Source organism: Pseudopodoces humilis, chromosome 8 (genome assembly GCF_049639895.1).
Source record: "Pseudopodoces humilis isolate 2021_Gansu_Grassland_sample_001 chromosome 8, ASM4963989v1, whole genome shotgun sequence".
NCBI classification, from domain to species: domain Eukaryota; kingdom Metazoa; phylum Chordata; class Aves; order Passeriformes; family Paridae; genus Pseudopodoces; species Pseudopodoces humilis.
Genome location: NC_142207.1, coordinates 37,390,509 through 37,398,511, shown reverse-complemented (window position 1 = coordinate 37,398,511; position 8,003 = coordinate 37,390,509).

The window sequence follows — 8,003 nt, the reverse complement described above, 5'->3', positions numbered from 1 at the left end:
CCAGGATGGGGGCCAAGAGGGTTCAGACACCGCCTGCACCACTGTTGCTGTCTCCGTCCTTCTCCGGGACGTGTTTACAGATCAGCTGGAAATTTCCTAAATAAGTTGATTCTATCCATCAACAAATTCCCTTCGGATAATGCACATTTCGTGGCAGTTTCCAGTGTTCTGCCTACAGGAGGATATAAAAACTCCTTTTGTTATAATATAGCCTCCTTGGCAGCTTGTAACTCAGTGGGAAAGGCTCTGGATTCCTGGAGGAGCGCACTGTGTCAGCGATTTTGGGGATTTCAGGCAGAGGGAGGCCTCACTGGGGAAAAAAAGCAAAACCCGAGCAAAACTGTGCTCTCTTTTTGAGATGAATGGGTAAAAATTAAGTTTAAGATAAAAAGAGTCTGAGTAAGGGGTGTGAAGAAATGTTCTTATCTTGGCAAATCCAGTGGGATTTTGCAGGAAATGGGATCACTGGGTGTGTGTCGGTCAGGTTTCATCCCAGAATGAAAATTTGAGGGAGCAAAGGCTTCTATGCACACTTTTCCCAGGAATTTTGTCACCTGAGCAAGGTGGTGACATCAGTTCCTCCATCCCAGAGTGGGTGCATCCCAAATGGAGATGCCAAGGAGCATCCAGAACTTGGGGTGTGAGGGCGCTGGAGACGTCCGTGGTCTCCAGTGGTGTCCCCAGCCAAGACTTCTTCCAAGAGTTTCCCATCCTTCTTTTTCCCAAGTAACATTTGCATTTCCAACTCAGGTTTTGGGGTTTTTTTTCTGAATGAAGCTAATCCAACCCAGCAGAACATTCAAATAGGGATAAGTTTCCTGGTGAAGTCAATTCCTCTCATCCAATGAATTTTTTTGCATTATCAAAAGAGTTTTTCTGGAAAGGGGTCTCTTTTTTTTTTCTTAGAAATTTGAGTTCATCTGGAAAAAATGCCTCCAAAGGTGTGCAGACAAGGTAAAAATTTTTAAAATTTAAAACCTTTCCTTGCAAATTTATAATTTTCATTGAAAATCTAAGTCTCACCAGTTATGGGCTTGGAGCAGAAAACTTAGACTGTGGGCAGTTTTGTGTCTTTCTTTCTTTCTTTCTTTCTTTCTTTCTTTCTTTCTTTCTTTCTTTCTTTCTTTCTTTCTTTCTTTCTTTCTTTCCTTCTTTCCTTCTTTCCTTCTTTCCTTCTTTCCTTCTTTCCTTCTTTCCTTCTTTCCTTCTTTCCTTCTTTTTTTCCTTCTTTCTTTCCTTCTTTCTTTCCTTCTTTCTTTCCTTCTTTCTTTCCTTCTTTCTTTTTTTCCTGACATCTTTTGTTTTCTTTTCCTTTCCTCTTTCTCTTTCTTCTTTTTCTTTCTCTCTTTATTTTTTTTTAATTTTTAAATTTTAAATCCACACAGTTCTCTGCTTTCTTCTCTCTGCCCACCTCCATAAAAACCCAGAGAGTTCATGTAACCATCTATAAATTGCACTGCATCCTTTTCCTACTGATTTTTTACAGGAATGGCTTAAATTTTGGTACCTCAAGGGAAAAAATAAATTAAAATACAATGACACAATGATTTCTTCATCTTCCTTTTTTCACCCTTTGCAGATCTGCACACAGAAAATATAATTTCAGACCAATGTCGGAGGTGTTGTGAGCATCCAACAAAGAAAATATTGCCAAAATAGGGAAACTTTCATAAAAATTGAATCTGGCAATGTTTGTTTTTTTAATGTCTTTTGTTTTTCTGGAACCTGCAGCTTGTGGGATGGGTGAAGCTTGGATGCCCTCAGATATGCAGTACCTCTTCCCTGTGATGTTTTTATATGTGGAAGGGACAGGTGATCCCTACTCTGAATATCAAGTTGATAAGGAACTTGAAATAGCATTAAAAGGTGAGAGAAAACCCTGGGAGATGAATTTAGGATGGGCCTTCCCAGCCCCCTGCTCAGGGAAGCACTGCAAAAAGCTGAACTCCTTGGGAAAGTCCTTGTACAAGTGCTTGTTGTTTTTTAGCTTTCATATTAAAAATGAAAGAGAAAGATCCTCCAAAATATTTCTTTTTCATAAAGGGCCTCCTGTCAACAACAAAAAAAGATAAATCAAAGGAATATTTCAGGCAGCTGCTTTTAATTAGTTCACGTGACTGGCTGGTGGAAGAATTAAATTAGAGTTGGCCGATTTTCTTACGGACCAGCAAAGGTGAGAGGCAGAGACGGCCTGACCAGAGTGGGGAGCCTCCCTTGCACTCCCTGTACCTCCCAGCTGGTCCCACTGGTAATTTGGCATCTGCCTCTCCATTGGTCAGCCCCATACCTTGAGTTGGGTTTGTTCTACATGAATTTACTCCCAGCCTTGGTGCTCTGGGCTGCCTGGCAGAGGGGCTTTAGAGCCCCACCGTGAGCACTTTTTTGGGGAGATAATTACCCAGTTCAAAGCCCCCTCAGCCTATCGTGTCCTGCTATTCATGCGAGCTGTTTCATAACGCTGTTTTGAACCCTGTTGGTGGCATAATTAAGATTTAATTAAATGCAGGAATAGAAACATGTTGTTCATTTGGCCATCTGTGAGTCAATGACTGCGGTGGTTTTCGGAGTTTCTACGCTACATGCTGTTAGTGAGTGTTTCATATTATTTTCCATCTCCCCAACCATACTTGCACGTTTGCAGAGCCACCGAAGAGCCAGAGCAGATATTATGATGTTATTATAGTCTTGTGTGGGTGATCATCTATTTCTGCTGCTCTCTGCTATTGATCCTGTCCCTCAAATCAGGCCTCAAGTGTAGCCGGAGCTGCTGGGACTGTGGAGATGGGGATGCCAAAGGAAAGATGGCTCAATCCAAAGATAAAAGGGAAAAGGAGATGAGTTTTGTTGATTTGTTTTGTTGGTGAAATGTTCAAACCAGAATAATAATAATAATAATAATAATAATAATAATAATAATAATAATAATAATAATAATAGTATTTTTCTTGGTGTCATCTACAGCACCTGGCACAAAAGCAGCCTAGGACAGACCTGGCTTTTATTCTTTTACCTACATCTTTACCTGGTAATAATAAAGTATCCAAAGTGCACATCAGGACCACAGAGTGGCTCCTCCTCCAATCAAAGCCCAGGAAGCTTTGAGTTGATGTGCCCAAATAGTGCATTTTTCATCTTGACAAAAACTCTTTGTGAGTTGGTGTTGAATATAAGTTACATCTAAATGAAAAGGGTGGGGTTTCCCCTAATTAAAACTGGTTTATTTCTGAAACTTTAGATGGGAAATATTTTGATTTCAACAAGATATTATGAGGCTAAATTTGGTTAAATGTTGTGTTTTTAAATAGTGTAAAATTCACCCCGAGCCAAAACTGAAACATTTTGTCTCAGATACAATGAAATGTTGTGTTTGATCAGAACACTGCTTTCCCTACTGTTTGCTGGCCTAAGGGATGAAAGAAAAAGAAGTTTAACTCAAATATTGATGCCTTCTTGGATTTTTCTTGGGGAGGAAAAAAGAGGAGGGGTCAACCACTCAGCCCCCAAAAAAGTGCTTTGCAAAGGTAGTGCTGAAGCACCTAGGAAAGCATGGAAGAGTTTTCCTTTTGTTCATGGTGATTCCCTGTTTTACGCTGCCAAATTAAAATACTTTTTGTTTTCTCACAATGCTGCTTCAAAAATCAGAATTTTAATACAATTATTTCCTTTTTCTGCATTTTGTTTGTTTGTTTGTTTTCACTCACTTTTTTGGGGTTTCTGCATTGGGACACACATGAGGATGACTGGTCAGGTTAGCAACAGTAAGAGGATACTTCCAAAAATTTGAAAAAATGTTTGGGAAAATGAACATTTTACGGAATTTGAAGGGAAATAAGTAGGAAAAAACCCTAATGGTTTATTTCAACTTCAACAGGAGTGGATCCATGTTTTTTCTTAACAGAGAAGTTTGAGTTGAAGTTTTATGGTGATGTTCTTCCTAACGATGCTCCACAAGCACGTGACTGCAACACGACTGTGACATTTCCTCTGGCTCTTAATTTATCTCAGTTCCACAAATTTCCAGAGCTCCAGGAGTCATTGTTAGTTTCCATCTTCCTCCACCTTATTCTGGCCTCTTCCTAAATGGGAGTTGGAGAGGGATCCCAGTGTTCCAAAGAGACATTTTGGTCCCCGCCATCACTGAGTGGTAAAAACTGCCTGGTGATCCAAACTTCCAGACCAATCCTACCCTTCTCCTGCTCCAATACATCTCAACCATCTCTGGCTCTGCTGCTGTTCTTTGTGCCTTTATCACCATCCAGGACACACCATGGATGGCTTGTGGCTTCCAGGGCACCAGCAGATTTTGGGAAAACATGATGGGGTGTTCCAGGGAGCTGCGGGAAGAGACTGAGAGAAGGCTCTAAGGCAGCAAGGAATTGGTTTCATTCTTATAGAAAATTTCATCCCAATTTTAATGGTGTTTGGAAGTCCCTGCTGGGCTTGGTCCCACTCTGTGGCAAGCCCTGAGATTTGGCAGGTGTTGAGACAGCAGGAGTTTCAAAATGTTTTGCAATCTGTCTCTGCTCCCGTTGAAATCTCTGCCTTGGAAAAATCCCACTTTTGTTTCAACTGGTTGCCCTAAAAAATGAGCGGAAAGGGCTCATTTTGCCCCCATTGAGCAGCCCTGGCCGATGGGATGATGATGGGACATTGCTCATCTCCAACCTTGATTTCCAGCAGCCGGGAATTTGGCTCGGCACTGGAGCCGAATGGAGCCACCGGCTCCGTGCTGAGATGGGGATGGTCAGGATCCAAGGGGCTCCGACCTTCCCACCCCCACAGGCCTTTCCTCTGCTCCAAAGCACCCCAGGAATGAGCAGAACTCTGGGAAATGCAGAAGAAGCTCATAAACACCTGAAATCCTTTTCAAAGGGCACAGAGAGAAATTTATTGCTCAGTGAGAGCTGTAATTTATTCCAAGTGCTCAGCCTATGATTTGAATATTCTTTGACTTTGGAATATCTTTTCCTTTTAAAAAAACCCCAAACAAACAAAAAAATATATTTCTTGTCCTCAAAGTGGAGCTGAGCTACGTTCTTGCCATCCCTTTAACTCATCCCTGACTCGATGTGCTCACAACCAAAACCACACATCCAGCACGTGTGGCTGCTAAACAGAATTCCCTCTGGGAGAACTTGCCTCTGGCCAGATGTGGTTCAAGTCACCTTTCCGTCTCCAACTTGTATAGGCAAGGAATGATGAGAGGCAGAACGGGACCTGCGTTATTCAGATTTTCACCCTCCTCAGTTCTTAGAAATGGCCATTTTTAAAGATTTCTGGCTTTCCTAGCTAAACTAAACTTTCTGTGTAAAAGGGTGTTTGCTTAGGTTTTTTCCCTGTGTTTGGAATCCAAAATTAGGACTGTAAAATCAGAAAAACACCATTGCTTCTAAGCAAAAGTTGTCTCAGTTTTAATGAAAAATTTTTAGTGTGTCATAAAATCAGCATTTGGCTTCTAAAAATCCTGATATTGTGGAGGAAAACTTTGCATTAATATTGGGATGGGTACATTTAATTTCATTTTTTAGAGTCAGGATTATAAATTGAATTAGACTTTAAAGTAGAATTCTAATTAGGCTTAGAATTTTAATTAGACTTAGAATTATGATTAGACTTGGGCATAGAGTTATAATTATACTTGGACTTAGAATTCTAATTAGACTTAGAATTCTGATTAGACTTGGTCTTAGAATTATAATTGTACTTGGCCCTAGAATTGGAATTCTAATTAGACTTAAAATTCTGATTAGGCTTGGACATATATTTATACTTGGATTGCAATTCTGATTAGAGTTGGACATAGAATTGTAATTAGACTTGGGCATAGAATTATGATTAGACTTGGACATAGAATTGTAATTAGATTTAGAATTCTGATTAGACGTGGATGTAGAATTATAATTATAATTGGACTTACAATTGTGATTAGACTTGGACTTACAATTCTAATTAGACCTGGACTTAGAATTAACATTCTAACCAGCCACTAGAATAGGAGAGCTGATGGACATTTCCCTTGCACAAGCTGCAGTTTTCAAGCAATTTTGAAGTTATAACTTCATCTCTGACCTAGTGGAGGGAAGTGTTTGAGTCTGGCTTTATTTAGGGTCCCACTTAATCCCTCTCAGAGTGTGGAGGGTGTAAAGACCCCATGAGCTCTGGTTCAGAGACCTCGTTGAGGTTTTCCTCTCTCTGCACTGAAATTCCCTGAGCTCGGGGAGCTGCTCAGAGGGAATAAATCCGTGCATTATCAAATAATTCCTGGGAACTGGACTTAGCTGCAGCAGGCTCGTGTCTCAGCTGCCCCCTACCCACAGGCCATCTTCTGAACCTGCTTTGACTTCTGCATTGCTTCGAAAATGCAGGATTTAGGGAGGAATATTCCCTTTCCGACGTTTTTCTCCTCCCTAAGTGAAAATGACAGTGTTTATTGGCAGACGGCTGAAGAAGGCTGTGGTGTTTCCTCCGCTTTTTTCCCCTCAGGTGTTTTTTTGGCACAGCTATGATGCGATTTAGCATAAATAAATAAATGAATGAATGAATGAATGAATGAAAAAATAGGCACAAGCGTTGGAAACCCTGCCGGTGTGGCTGTCAGAGGGACCCCCCTCCCAGCTCATCCCCGCTCCGCTCCATTTCCACAACGCTCTCCCATTTTCCTTCGGACTCTGGCACTCCACCTTCCAGGAGACCGGCACAAAAAGTGTCTTTATTCCAAGGCAAGGCCACTGGGTCAGGTACCTCACATCCTGGATCAATAAAGATGCTGGCAAGGCTGGCTTCCCCTTCCCCGGCATCGCTGCGAGCCGGCTCTGGTGTTAGAGCTCTGCGGAAGATCCCGAGGGCTGCTTTGCGCTGGAGGTAGGAGAGCAGGGAGGGAGCCTTGGCTGATTGCTGTCTGTGCAAGGATGTGCACTACGTGCTCACATCCCACCAGGTTTGGAGCCACGTGCCTGTGTTTATCCAGGCTTTCTCCCGCGGATGGGAAACTTGGGGATGGCAGAGAGCCACGGGTTAAAGCCTCGTGCTTCTATCTCTGCTGATAAGAGCGTTTTGGTTTAGAACTGAGCACAGTTTAAAACTGAGCTTTCCAGGTGGAATAAAGGGTTATTTAGCCCCATGTGTTATGATAAAGCTCATTTTCAGAATATCCTGTCCCATGTCCAAGCATGCAAAAGTCAGATCCAGATTTGGGTGTTTTCTGGGATCAAAGAGGGTCCAGGCATGGTTATCACAAAAATGTAGGGGCTGAACATTTGGGAGCACTGATTCCTGTGCCTGAAACCTGGTTTTATACCTAACATATAATTTGGGATAAATTGTCAGAGCAGCAGGTGTGTTACTCCAAGCCTATCTTTAATTTGATGCGCAGTTAAACATTTCAAAGTGCTCAGATGTCTTGCAGGGAAAGACGCCATGAGAGAGGAAAGTGGTTGCATCAGATATGAAATATGAATAAAAGGGTTTTTTATTTTGTCTCTGTCTTTAGGGAAGCAGAGGAAGGAGAGGTCTCCTCCAAGACAAGTATTTCTATGTTAAAAATAATTTGCCATGCACAAGTAAAATGATGCTCCGCAGCAGCAGAACAAAACAAAATTCCTCTGCGAGCTTCCCAGTAGAATATATATTTTTTTAATTTAATAGAGTTAATCCTTGTTTGTTTACCTTCTTGATTATATTAACCAGCAAGGTAGTGATTAAAGGCAGGAGTGTAGCTCATGCTAATTATATTTAAAGGCCCTGAACCTGTTTCTTTTTAGTCAGAGATGATTACAATAAACACACCTGCACTATTTTACAAGCAGGCTTGGCCCTGGCTTTGGGTGCCAGGAAAGGCCAGGATTTAACCCTGCTTTGGGGTGCCTTCATACAAAGCAGGGTTTTTTTTCCAAGGGATTTGGGAACTGCAGCGTGGAGGGACTGGAAGAAGCAGCTGGGCAGGTCTTGATTGAAAATAAAAATGGATTAAACACTAATTAAATTCACTGTATCCTTCAGCAGAC